This window comes from Camelina sativa, chromosome 7, assembly GCF_030686135.1.
Source record: "Camelina sativa cultivar CO46 ecotype springtype chromosome 7, ASM3068613v1".
Lineage (NCBI taxonomy): Eukaryota > Viridiplantae > Streptophyta > Magnoliopsida > Brassicales > Brassicaceae > Camelina > Camelina sativa.
Genome location: NC_141886.1, coordinates 16,171,375 through 16,185,493, shown reverse-complemented (window position 1 = coordinate 16,185,493; position 14,119 = coordinate 16,171,375). Strand labels below are relative to the sequence as shown.

Genomic DNA, 14,119 nt, shown 5'->3' with positions numbered 1-14,119 from the left:
CATGTGTGAAGAAGAACTTAGGCAAGATATGCTTTGTCCGATCTCCCTTGATGTAACCGTCCTTGAACTGTGCGATGCAAGTTGTGTTGTCTTCATACAGGATGGTCGGTTCCTTGTCGTCGGCCATGCCACAATATGATATGATGTGTTGATTCATTGATCTCAACCAAACACACTCACGGCTGGCCTCATGCATAGCCAAAATTTCTGCATGATTAGATGATGTGGCCGCAATTGTCTGCTTCATTGAACGCCATGAAATTGTTGTACCATTGTGTGTAAACACATAGCCGGTTTGAGATCTAGCATTATGTGGTTCTGATAGATAACCTGCATCAGCAAAACCAACTAAACCTTCTTTGTTATGGTTTGTATAGAATAGACCCAAATCCATCATTCCTTGTAGGTAACGCAATAGATGTTTGATACCGTTCCAGTGCCTTTGGGTCGGACATGAACTAAATCTTGATAGGAGGTTCACGGCAAAACAAATATCTGGTCTAGTGTGGCTAGTCAAATACATTAAAGCTCCTTTGGCACTAAGATATGGCACTTCAGGGCCAAGAAGTTCTTCATCGTTATTCTTTGGACCGAATGGATCACTATCCAATCCGAGGCTTCTCACAACCATTGGGTTAGGCAATGGATGGGCCTGGTCCATATTGAATCTCTTGAGTACCTTTTCAGTATATGCCATTTGATGCACAAGAATTCCATCATTTATGTACTCAAGCTGCAATCTCAAACAAAACTTAGTTTTACCTAGGTCTTTCATTTCAAACTCTTTCTTGAGATATTCAACTGTTTGGAAAATTTCCCCAGAGGTTCCTAGGATGTTCAAATCATCCACATATACTGTTATGATTACAAATTCTTTGTTTGCAAACTTCTTTATAAAAATACATTGAATGATGGGATCATTCTTATAGCCTTCTTTGACTAGGTACTCACTAAGTCTATTGTACCACATACGCCCACTTTGTTTTAGTCCATAAAGTGATTTGTTCAGCCTTATGCAGTGCTGTTCTCGAGAACCTTTCTTATCTTTGAGCTCAATACCCTCTGGTAATCTCATATATATTTCATTATCCAGTGGACCATTTAAATATGCGGTCGCTACATCCATTAGCCGCATGTCAAGACTTTCTCTTATAGCCAGATTTATCAAAAATCTAAAAGTCGTTGCATCCACCACAGGGGAGTATGTCTCTTCATAATCTATCCCCGATCTTTGTGAGAATCCTTGTGCTACAAGCCGTGCCTTATATCTCATGATTTCATTATTCTCATTTCTCTTCCTCACAAAAACTCATTTGTGTCCTACTGGTTTTACATCGAATGATGTCCTTATGATCAGACCAAACACATTTCTTTTGTTTAGTGAATTCAACTCCACGTTTATGACTTCTTTCCATTTTAGTCAATCTGATCCTTGAGTGCACTCTAATATAGATGTGGATTCATGATCCTCATTCATTTCAAGTGCTACCTTATATGCAAACACTAGTAAATTTGTATCATATAGTTACATTTTTTTACTACAAAAAATTAATAACAAATAATATCTATAAACTGTTACAAATTAGTGACAAATTTTAAGTTAATAGTTATTGTAAGTAATTCGTTACTAAGTGTAACTACATAGTGACAAATAGTAACATACATAATTTGTAGAAAAATGTTACATATTTAGTGACACAAAATTTTGTAACAATATGACACACAACACTAAATGTAGCAAATTGTAACATTTTCCTTACCCTTAAACACTTAATACATTGTTTAAAACATTTTTCTGCTTAAGTGTAAACCAAAACACAAAACCATTTTTGTGAATCTATATAAAAAGGAAGTTTTCATTTTCTGCTTAAATGTAAACCAAAACACAAAACATCTTTTTATTTAGGTTTACATTTTTGTAAATCTAAATAAATACCAAAAAAAAAAAAAAAAAAATGGCTTAAGTGTAAACCAAAACACAAAATTTTCATTTTTTTTTCTTTCTCCTTCTAATTTCACCTCTTCGTCTCCATATCTTCTCTCCCCTCTTTGTCTCTAAATCTCCTTTCCTCTTCAGATGATCAGATCTCCTCTTCTCATCGTCTCCAGATTTCCTCTCTCTCCTCTCTCGTTCTGTTTTTTTTCTTTTTTTCTTTTCCGTTTATGGATCTGACTGGAGAGTTAAGAAGAAGAATGAGTCTCTCTGTTTGTCTCTCTTTATCTCTTTTGAAACAGGTACCACAACCGCTGTTCCAGGTAAAACCACTGGTGTCGCTTCCGCTTCTCTCCGATTCAGATTCTGGATCTAAGACTGATACTGATTCCGATGCCTTCTTACGGAGCCTCCACTTCTTCTTCTCTCACGGTTCTCTCTCTCTTCTATGTCTTTATCAGCTTCTCAAGTTACTTGTTTCAGTTTACGATGCTGGTTTATTAGTTTTTGTTTGTTTTCTTCATTTTTCTTAGATTGGGACTACGTTTGGTTATTGGTTTAAACTCCGCTTAGGCGATGAGACTTTAGAATGGTCTAAGCAGATGTTCAAGGTCTTTCTCCGATTTCATTGCAAAGAATTTGCGGGGTTAGTCCTCTGTTCCTTTATGTTCAGTATATATAGGTTGTTCATTCATGAACTCGCTTGAGTGTGGTGATGCTTTTATGCAGAATATGCAAAAGTTTCTTTATCTTGTGAAGAGAGTTTTGGAACTGGTTAGTTTCTGTTGCTAGTTCATCACATGTCTTACAACTTTAAGAACCTTACACAGCTCACAAACAACCTTTTTCCTCAGGTTCGGATCATATCCGTGAGAAAGATGGGATTTGGGCAGTTCTTGCTTGGTTATCCATACTGGCTCACAAGAACAAGAAGCCTTGAAGGGGATGCAAAACCCGTGACGGGGGAAGACATCGTCCGCCAGCATTGGGCTACTTATGGCCGTCACTATTACACTCGATACGACTATTAGGTAAAAATGAAAATTTCGTTATTGGGTTATAAACAATAAATATGCAGAATAAACAAATACCTTTTACCCAATTCTAAATATGTCATCCATAGAATGTAGACGCAACTGCAGCTAAAGAACACATGGGGCTCTTGGTTAAGTTACAATCTTCACTTACTGAAGTTTGGATTTATGCTATAGTATGCATCTGCATAAATATTCATGGTAAGTCATCGGTTACATAAAGACAAAGTGCATTCCATTTGTATCTCCATATTTAAGTCTTATCTTTACTAATTATATGAATTCCTGCCTTATCTTTACTAATTATATGATTTCATTGCAGGCCTGAATATGTACTTTTGGTTATCATTCATCCCTGCCATTGTAAGTAAACAAAAACAAGAATAAGTAAAAACTTGAAATTAATTAGACTAACACTAAGAGAATGTGTTTGTATTTGTTTGTTGTTTAAGCTTGTCATGTTAGTTGGAACCAAACTTGAGCATGTTGTCTCGAAGCTTGCTCTCGAGGTTAAGGAACAACAGACATGCACAACTAATGGGGCTCAAGTCAAACCACCTGACAGACTCTTCTGGTTTGAAAATCTTTTTTCAATGTATTTATATATCTTCTATTTGAATGTATGATATTAAAGTAAGGTTTAACATTAATTGTAATTGTGTATGTTTTGCAATGTAACTTTTAACATATTTTCACATAATTTTTCTTTGGTGCTAGATATAAAATCTTTCAATAATTTTGTAGCTAATAAAAGCTAAATTGTTACAAATATTTGTGATTTTTTGTAACAAGTTTAAGACGACTGAGTGGGTAGCTTACTGTCACAATTTAGCGACACTAAGATTGTCGTCTTTTGAAGCAAATTGTTACACATAATTCCGACTCAATGTGTGACAGATAGCGACATACAAATGTCACAAATAGTAGGTATTTGCTACTAATTAGTTAGTATCAAATTGGTAGCAATTTGCGATAATTAGTCCTGATAAATTTGCTATGACCAAATAATTACTAATTATTTTTGTCGTAATTTTGTAACAAATATTCTTTTGCTACAAATTCTACCATATACCTACAAATTTTTCCGTAACAATACAGAACAATTCTTGTAGTGAAATATTTTATCGATGTCGACATCTTTTCGGTTCTACTAAATTCCAAAAATGATATAGTTTATTGAGATCTCATTATTATCAATACCTTCAGGACCTTGAGGTTTGGCGTTCCAAACCTCGTTGATCGGTTCCTTAGGGTTTGCCGCGGTTATTTCTATGGTTTCCTTAACCTCGGTTTTAATTGCACATTTCTTTGATTTCCGAGGATTCTTATCTTTGGAACCTATTGGGCTACCACGTTTCGAACGTATCTTAGACTCTGTAGCAACTTGATTGTGTCCCTTTTGAACATCAATACGTACTGGTGCATTACAAGCTGGTATGTACGATTTTGTAACTTTCTTTGGGTCAGCAAAGGAATCTGGCAATTGATTAGCTAGCTTTTGTAAATGTATAATATTTTGGACATCTGCTTCACATTCCAGAGTCCCGAGGATTTTGCCAATTCAAGGATGTTTGATTCCATAATATCTCTTTGACCAGCTTGTTTGTCTCTCCACCTAATGTAGGAAATTCGGATTCAGCAAACTGACAATCCGCGTATCTAGCCTTAAATAGATCACCCGTGGTTGGCTCTAGATACTAATGATGGTGGGAGAATCATATCCAACATATATTCCCATCCTTCTTTGAGGTCCCATCTTTGTTCTCTATGGTGGTGCAATGGGTACATAAACGGCACACCCAAATGTCTTTAGATGGGATATGTCTGGCTCATGATCCGTGAGTAATTGGGATAGAGAATATCTATGCTCACTAGATGGCCTGATACGTATAAGCTTTGCTGCTTGTAATACCACGTGTCCCCAAGCCGACACAAGAAGCTTCGACCTCATGAGTAATGGTCGAGCAATCAATTGAATTCGTTTAGTGAAGGATTCAACTAATCCATTCTGTGTATGTACATGTGCCACGGGATGTTCCACACTTACCCCCATGGACATACAATAATCATTAAACGCTTGGGATATAAACTCACAAGCATTATCTAGACGTATAGTCTTAAGTGGAAAATCTGGAAAGTGGGCTCGCAGACGTATGATCTGGGCTAGCAGTCTAGCAAACGCTAGGTTTCTAGTGGACAATAGACAAACATGCGACCATCTGGTCGATTCATCAATGAGGACCATAAAATATCTAAACGTCCCACATTGTAACGTCCCCGAACCGACCTAGGCCTGGACGAGGACAAGGACAGCCACATAACGCTACATGATGGGAACCACACCCGGGTGGTCCGGTCGAGGGACGGAAGCTGCAGCTACCCGACCAGTCCTCCCTGGACGCGACTCCACCCGCGGCCAAGGTTTTGCTTAGGCTTTGCAACTCTCGCATCGCCTGGCGCGTTGTGTTGGCCCGGACAAGGACAATGTATCATGTACAACTTGTCATGTTTCCCCCAAAAACCGATTATATTAGTTATAGTAAATTATTACATTGAAAATAAGTCACCAAAGTAATATACATAGATAGTCAGAAAACTTTCATAGAATACATCTTGGAAAATATAAGGTTTTACAAAAACACATGAAAACAATCCCTATCCGGTACCCTAATGTTTGCTCCAGCTCTAGACTCATCCTAGGCTTCCTGCAAGACAAATATTTATCATGAGTAATCTAAGATTACTCAGTTAGCTGGGTATCCCTTTTCCCAAAACATGCATTCTAATTTCCCTGCCCCGACTACCCAACCAAGCAAGGTAAAAGACAAAGCATCAAAGCAACACAAGCAGAAACAAAGAAGAAGCAATAAACAAGCAAGCAAGCAAAGAAGGTTAGTTCAATCAAGACTTGACTCGATAAACCTAGACTCTTCAATCCTGCACGACACAAAGACGACTAGAATAGAACGAGGTAACTCGACTACCCTAGACTCTTTTACCTACGCGACAAACAAAGACGACTAGAATAATCAAGGATTACTCGACTACCCTAGACTCTTTCACCTATGGGCCCTCGATAATCTGTTCCGTTCCAAACTACTTCCCATGCTGAAACCACAAAGGTAACCAGCATGAGCCAACAATGCTACAACGTCTTGTAGTTGTCGCTCTAGTAGCTAGATAGACACCGACTTTGTCCCATGTAAGTGGTCGTTGGGAACTTCCCACGAGACAATCTTTCTACACTTGGAACAGAAGATCGACTACTCTATTCTAGCTACGATTCGAGAAAGATAACAAATATAATTCAAGAGACTAGCTAAAAATAAGTACTAAAATTTAAAGAGTAAAAACGCTAAGAATTTAGTACTACAACACAAGCAATTCAAGCAAGAAAATTCAAGCATAACAAGCAAGAAAATCAAGCAAAAAAATCACGCAACAATCAACAGGCAACGAGAATAAAAAATTCAAGCAACCTAGATTGTTCTACATGCATGCAACCACCCTATCCGATTTTTAAGCAAGTTAATATTGCAAATAAAAATCTACCAATTTAATCATGCATGAAAGTCCATGGTCCAAATTTTAAGCAAGCCAAATTGCTAAAAATGCATCAAGTTCATTATGTAAACATGAGGTTCAATTCTCAACATGCATGGTGATTCCTAGCATAAATTCTATATGATTGAAACATGAATCTAGCATGAATCCTACCAATATACGCATGCAACACTTAACCGATTCTAGCATGAACCTTGGTCTAAATGAGCAAGCAATAGGTACGTACATGAACCCTAGGGTCCATGCAGCACCCTACACAACTACCGCAGAATCACAGTGATTCAGCAGAGGATTGATTCGATCGGACTTCACGGCACCACGGATCAGACAACTTTCTCTTCGCGTCCAACTGCGTCCGACTGCGTCCAACAGCGTCTCAACTGCGTCTCTCCTCGGCGTCCAGACAGCGTCCCTTCTCGTTCAGAGCTCTGGCGTCTTCCTTCTTCTTGAGAAAGCAACACTTAGAGAGATTTTGCGGTTTTTATCTCTTTAGCAGTGATCGACGAAAATGAGAGATTGAGCTCGCTTATATAAGGGTTTTGGGCGGTGCTACTCGCCAATGCATGGCGAACACATGCCTTGCTTCCTCTCCACTCCTTTGGGCGAACACTTGGTCATTTGCGAGCCACAAACTTCCAAGAATCTTCATTATTATTTTGCATGAATTTGCATTGACTGATTCTTAAGAGAAAATCTTCTCTTGTCTCCCACTTTTGGTGCATGAGTCCTTATTGGCCAGTTCCTTAGGACACAATGATTGTGTTCCTTCTTTTTGATTTCAACAACATAATGATTACTCCTCAGAGTTGCATGAAATTCTATTGACTGATTCAAGAGAAAAATCTCTTTTGCGCCGGCAGACAAACGCTCCACAAAATCTGGATCGCTGTCGGGTCTCGTCACTGTGTCCGTCGAGCGTCCGATACATCCGCAACTTCTCGGCCTCGTCCATAGCTTCTCCGTCAGTACCGCAACTTATCCGTCAGTACCGCAACTTCTGGTCAGTACCGCAACTTCTCCGTCAGTACCGCAATTTCTCCATCAGTACCGCAACTTCTCTGCCAGTACCGCAACTTCCCGTCAGTACAGCGAACAATCGGTCTTTCCCACGTATACTCGGTCTTTACCGTCTCCACTCCGCATGCGTCCGCCTACTTGGTCCGTGACGTCTCCATTCCGCATCCGTCCGTCCTTTCTGTATTTACTCGGTATGTGACGTCTTTGTCCGTGTATGTCCGACCTATCCATACCGTCTCTGTCCATGTACGTCCGATATGTCCGTACCGTCTCCGATCATGTACGTCCGTCCGTACCGTCTACGTTCGTATACGTCCGTCCTGTCCGTACCTTAGCCTTTTGTGGTTTATGACTTGGCCATTCTTCTTCTTCGACTTCCAATTGGACTTAGCCTCTTGACCACCGGCCATTGGCCATCTTCCGTATTGTTTATTTTTCTTCGGACTTTCTTCGGTCGTTCTTCTAATTTTTCTCTTCTCCTTCTTGCTAAGTCTTTTCCGGGTCTTTTTCTCCAAAATTTTTATTTGGATTTTTACCCTTAGTGAGGGTCACTACATTCTCCCCCCCCCCTTATAAGAATTCTTCCCCGAATTATAGATTCTTCTACTCCTCTTGATATGGTGCTGTTGCTTCTTGTCATCTGCTTCTTCATCTTACTACCACTGTTACCACCGTTACTTTGTGATAACAGGATTTTCACCCAGGGTATCAATTCCCTATGCAGTTGTAGTACAAAGGGTTATCAATCCAAATGGTTGTTATGCTAGCATATAGGATGCAATCAGAAGCAAGCAAGTCAAGCCAAGCAATAAAAGGGGTTTTATCTAACAATCCTAGAATAATAAAAGAAAGAATATAAACAAGAAACCACATGACCTAAGCACTCGATGCAAGCATTCGAGTACAGGATCGGGTGGGGTGATCGAGTAAGCAAGATGAGTATGAACAACTCGAAGGTATACCCAAAGTAGGTGATCGTGTACCTGTTCGGGTAAGGGGTCGAGTGATAAATAAAAAATGTAAGCAATTAAAATACGAAAGCTCCTAAGGATGGGGTAATCGACTCCTAAGTGTTCCTGACCAGTACGGATGTCCTACATGCCTCAAGCAAATATTCTTTAGACAATGAATCTCTAAAATCTTGTTAAAACACTCTCGTGATAGAAACAATCAACCTTGATCACTTCCCTACCCAACTCTCGTTGGAGAAACATGATCAAACAGGCAATACAAACCGATTCATTATTTTCAATAAACTCCTTACACATCTAATCTCTTAGGCTAAGTGAGTAAATCTCTAGCGTTGATTGATTCAAGCATTTCATCTACACCTCTCGGTGGTAAAACACCCTAGATCTAATCTCACCTTCTCGGTTTGTTGATAACATTAAGAACACCAACCTAGAAAGGAATTTATAAAACATACACAATCAAGCTAAGACATCCTAACCGATCAAGAACACAAAATCGTCTATCCCATCCCTAGAAACTTTACTTCACTACTCAGAATTAATTGTAGAAAACATAAAATGATAGATAAACGAAAATTGCATTGTATTAAAAGATAAAGTAGAGGTAAAGAGTACAAGGTAGAAATCTAAAAGAATAGCAAAAATATGTAAAATAAATCCTAACAAAGATAGAAAAGTGTTTGAGTCGCTCAAGATCTCTCTCAGAAGCTCTCGCTCTCTGGTTTGAGTGTCTACGGCGTGATAGGGCGAGAGGAAGAAGAGGGGGGTTTATATATGGAAACCAATTAACCCTAGCTTCTCAGTCCTGCCCGAGGGTCTGCTCGATGAGGTGCTCGAGGATGAGGTCGGGTTGCACTTCGGATAGGTCTTCGGATTGTTCTTCTTACTCTTGGATCCTCTTCGATCGGGTTGGTGTTCGGATTGTTCTTCTTGCTCAATAGCTCCTTCGGTTACATGCTCGGATTTGACCTTGTTTCTCCCCATTTTAGGCTCTAAAGCACCTGTTTACATCCAAAATATGCAAATGCAAGAATGCAACACCCTAAATAGCCTAAAAGCAAATTCCTACAGTTAATGACCTAAAAATGCTAAGGTTAGGGTATAAACAATGCAAAATATGGACAAAAAAGGATGCTTAAAACATGTAAATTAGAGAGTTATCAGACCCCCAAACTTAAATCTTGCTAGTCCTCTAGCAAGAAAGTAGGAGGATGAGGGTTATAAATGGGACTCATAACCTTTTGAGCTAAGGAAAAGATTCAAGCTATGCTCCTTAAAGATAGTTTAACGGTGCTAAGATCAATCATCATACTTACAAATATTTTTCTATGCTTATTACCATGCATCGATCTAGTTCAACCTCCATTTATTAGTAAAGACTTGCAATTCCAAAGAACATCTCTTTCACATTCATTAAAGTGTTTGGCGAATTCTTGCAAATGGAAGGTGAATCAAGCTCAATCGGATTCAAGGGTTAGGCTTTTGGTAGGGTGGTTTCAAACAATATCTTTGGGTGGTTTTCTCTCAAAAGAAGGAATGCTAGACAGTTGTGAAAACTATCTAAGATTGAGAACAATAGGGCATACAAAGCTTAACTCTTGATAATCTACCTTTTTCTCCTTCACTCTTTTTTATCAAACCCCCTAAAACATCCTTGATTTAAACTCGCTTTTGTTTTTGTTTTTTTTGTTTTATTATAATCCCTAAGATCTATACTTTTAACATCTAGCTCTCCTTTTTTATCTCTTTTTATTTCTTTGCTAAACTCTTAATAAAATTATATATTATTATTATTATTATTTTTCTTCTTTTTCTTTTTCTAGGAGACTATAGCAAGATCTTTTTCTTTCTCTTCTTTTTTTTTTTACTTAGAGACTTAGAGCTAATTAAACCGAACCTTAGAGAATTTCTTCTTTAATTTCTCTTTTATTCCTCAATCCAACCCCAAATAATCATGCTAACCACCTATCTTTCAAAACCGATCCTATTAGCTAGTTCAAAAGATTCTAACTTAGCTAAATCAAGAGCCAGTTCTTTGTCGTTCTCAATACTCTCAAGGTTTCACAACCTATAGCACAATGAAAAGGCCTCACTCAACAATTCATAACAGGGTTTGAAAGAAAAGTTTGGGCTCAAAGGTAGGAAAAACAAATCGGGTTAAACGAAAAGATTGGTAAAAATGGAGTGCTAACCCGAATTTAGGGTTACCATGAGCAAGTATTCAAATACCATAAGCCAGACAATTTAAGTTCAAGTTAAGTCCAATAATATAGAGATGATACAATGTTCAAGCAATTTTCACACAAGTGGAGGAAGCTTTCAAAAGACACAAGGTTTTAAACAAAGATTTTTCATTTTTTCCAAAGATTGATCTAGCAACAATGAACTGTGATTAAGGGCTATAACTTCAATCCTAAGGTTTGACTTTAAACAAGGTAGTTTTAATCATTGTCCCCTAAAATGCATATGCAACAATCCTATATGAATCAATCTAGACTCAATCCTAATATGGAAATCCAAATACATGAACACTCTTTTTTTTTTTTTCAAATTGTTTTGGGCTTTTTTTTTTTTTAATGCACATAGATGCAGACTCAAATAAATAAAACTATTATGCAAAAATTTGAAATAAGAAAATTAAGAAAATAAAACACAATGTTATATACATTCCCAGACCCTCCCCCATACTTAAATTACACAGTCCATTGTGTAAATAAAAGTATGAAAAAGAAATATGAGAATCACACAAAGAAAAATAAAACACAATGCAATGGTATAAACAATGGTTTGGATGAAATTGGTACCTCATGGGTTGGTGAAGAAGGAGGTTGTGACAGCCTCCATGCTCGCCAATGTGTACCCTGGATCGCCACCGGCTTCAGCTGGCGCCAGGATTCGCTCATCAGAAAGCTCGATTATTCGCACAGACGATCTGCTCAGACCAGCATCCGAGGGGTCGATCGGGTAAGGCGTCACGTAGGTCATCGGGTAGGGCATCAGATAGTACGATGGGTAGGGTGGAAGAGGTACGGAATGATCACCTGTATAGCCGCTTGCAGGGTGCATCGAGTAGGGCATCTGATATTGCATTTGGTAAGGTGGAGGGAAAGTACCTGAGTGCCGGATGTGTGCTCGATGGTGGCATCGGATAGGGCATTGATATGTCTATATTTTGTCTCTCCTTAGCCTATTTTTATCATGCATTTAGCTAGGATAACTCATTGGTTTGCATCGTTTTCTAGTTTTTTCTATACACTTTGCACGTCTAGGTAGCTCTTGCATCATCCTTGCATACATTGTGCATTTTGGAGTATTTCAGGTATTTAGGAAACGTTGGAAGCTATTCTCGTCCGAGCCATGGTCACCATCTTCATTCTCGTCCGAGCCATGGTCACCATCTTCATTCTCGTCCGAGCCATGGTCACCATCTTCGTTTCGTCCGAGCCATGGTCACCATCTTCATTCTCGTCCGAGCCATGGTCACCATCTCCGTTTTGTCCGAGCCATTGTCACCATCTTCATTCTCGTCCGAGCCATGGTCACCATCTTCGTTTCGTCCGAGCCATGGTCACCATCTTCATTCTCGTCCGAGCCATGGTCACCATCTTCATTCTCGTCCGAGCCATGGTCACCATCTTCGTTTCGTCCAAGCCATGGTCACCATCTTCATTCTCGTCCGAGCCATGGTCACCATCTCCGTCTCGTCCGAGCCATTGTCACCATCTCCGTTCCGTCCGAGCTATCCGTCCAAGCCATGCTCCTCAGCCTTCCATCCGAGCTATGATGACATTGGATTCCATTCGACGCACATGGACTTGATCGCACATGTCGGGAAGAAAGACGTTTGGTTTCACATGCTTCAGGAGATTACCGAACCGACGCTTTACCTTGTCGTTTTAAGTTTTAGGGCTTTCCATGTTGGACTACTATATATACATTTTGTTAAGTCTTTGCAGAGACATCTTATCTTTTAATCTCGTTTTCGTTCCCAGAAGGTTTTTAACCTAGCATCCAAAACACGTTCTCAGACTTGTATTCCGATATCGTTGAGATTTATTGAGATTTTGCATTTGATTCCTTCTACAAAGTTGTTAATCTTATTTTTATCTATCTTATTATGCTTGATTCAATGATTTCGGTGTTTGCATCCTTGACTATGATTTTCGGATCTGAGTAGTGTGGTAGTTCCTGAGGATGGGATAGATTAGGTGGAGGATCTTAGGATGTAGAGTGTTTAAGCTTTGATTGTAAAATTCCCTTCTGGACTAGAGTTAGAATTACTTGTTTCTCTCTGATCAATTGGAACTAGGTTCGAGACATTTCCGCACCCAAAAGGTGTTTGATGAAATGTCTGACCAACTAGTGCCAGAGACTTACGTTCCTAGCCTAAGAGATTAGTTGTCTAGGATGTTTGTTGACACGAATGAACTTGTCTGTCATGCCTGCTCGACCACGTTTCTCTAGCGAGAGCTAGGTATGGAAGTGGTTGCGTCTGAGTAGCTTTTGCCAAGAGATTGGATTAGCTAAGTTGTGATGTTCATTGTTTAGGGATACTTTGCTTATGGTATGTTAAACACTCCTTAGACTAGAATACTCCACCGACATCAATTACCCCATCCTTAGGACTTCTTTCTTTCTGATTTTTATTACATTCCTGGAACTGTTTCGTTTGTTCATGCTTAGAATCGTTTGCGTTTTTATTCACTTTCGCTTCTTGTCATGCATTCTTGTTTCTTGTTCTGTGACTCATTTCCATTTCGCATTTTGATCATTCTAGGACTCTTAGATAAAAACACTCTTTGAATTGGCTTAACTTGTGATTCCTTGATTGCATCTTGATTGCTAGCAACATCCCATTTGGATTGACACCTTAAATACTACAACACTTAAGGTTAATTGAACCTGCTAGGAGACACAAAAATCTTAGTATCAATTTGGCGCCGTTGCCATTTGGGATTCGTATTGTTACATTTGAGATTTCAAGTTTTGCAAGATTAAGTTCTGTTACACTTATCATTCTGAGTACTGACTTGTTTTGGTTGTTTGCTTGTTTGTTTTGCATCTCAGGAACCTGTTGATTGCAACCTTGCATGCACACCAGATCAAGAGGGCATCAGAATCTCCTTCCTGTGATCGACGAAATCAACCGGTTGCAACGCCCACGACAAGCTCGTCAACCCGTTGAGCATCTCGCACACGTCACTATGGACCAACAGCATGAACCACATCAGGGACCGCGAAACATTGGTGCTGGGGATGCACCGAACACTCACACTCAACGTGCTGGAATCGTCCCTCCCGCCGTGCCGAACAACAACTTCGAGATCAAAAGTGGTCTGATTACCATGATCCAAGGAAACAAGTTTCACGGGTTGCCTATGGAGGATCCACTCGACCACTTGGACGAGTTCGACCGTCTTTGTGGTCTCACCAAGATCAACGGCGTGAGTGAGGATGGTTACAAGTTGCGCCTCTTCCCTTTCTCCCTGGGAGACAAGGCTCATCAATGGGAGAAAAACCTTCCCAAGGGCTCAATCACCACCTGGGATGGCTGCAAGAAGGCATTCTTGGCCAAGTTTTTCTCTAACTCCAGAACGGCA

General features: G+C 39.4%; 1 long non-coding RNA gene across 3 annotated transcripts; it reads left to right on the top strand.

Moving 5' to 3' along the window:
- The first annotated feature begins 1,904 nt into the window (after window positions 1-1,904).
- Window positions 1,905-3,692, top strand: LOC104701106 (uncharacterized). 3 transcript variants are annotated; one of them, XR_753740.3, is made up of 7 exons: window positions 1,958-2,365; window positions 2,467-2,579; window positions 2,663-2,707; window positions 2,788-2,964; window positions 3,057-3,168; window positions 3,290-3,330; window positions 3,420-3,692. It is a non-coding gene; the product is annotated as an uncharacterized LOC104701106 (long non-coding RNA). The 3 variants fall into 3 exon arrangements; XR_015560782.1 differs by having other exon boundaries at window positions 1,990-2,365; window positions 3,064-3,168; XR_015560781.1 differs by lacking the exon at window positions 2,663-2,707 and having other exon boundaries at window positions 1,905-2,365.
- The last annotated feature ends 10,427 nt before the right edge of the window (window positions 3,693-14,119 follow it).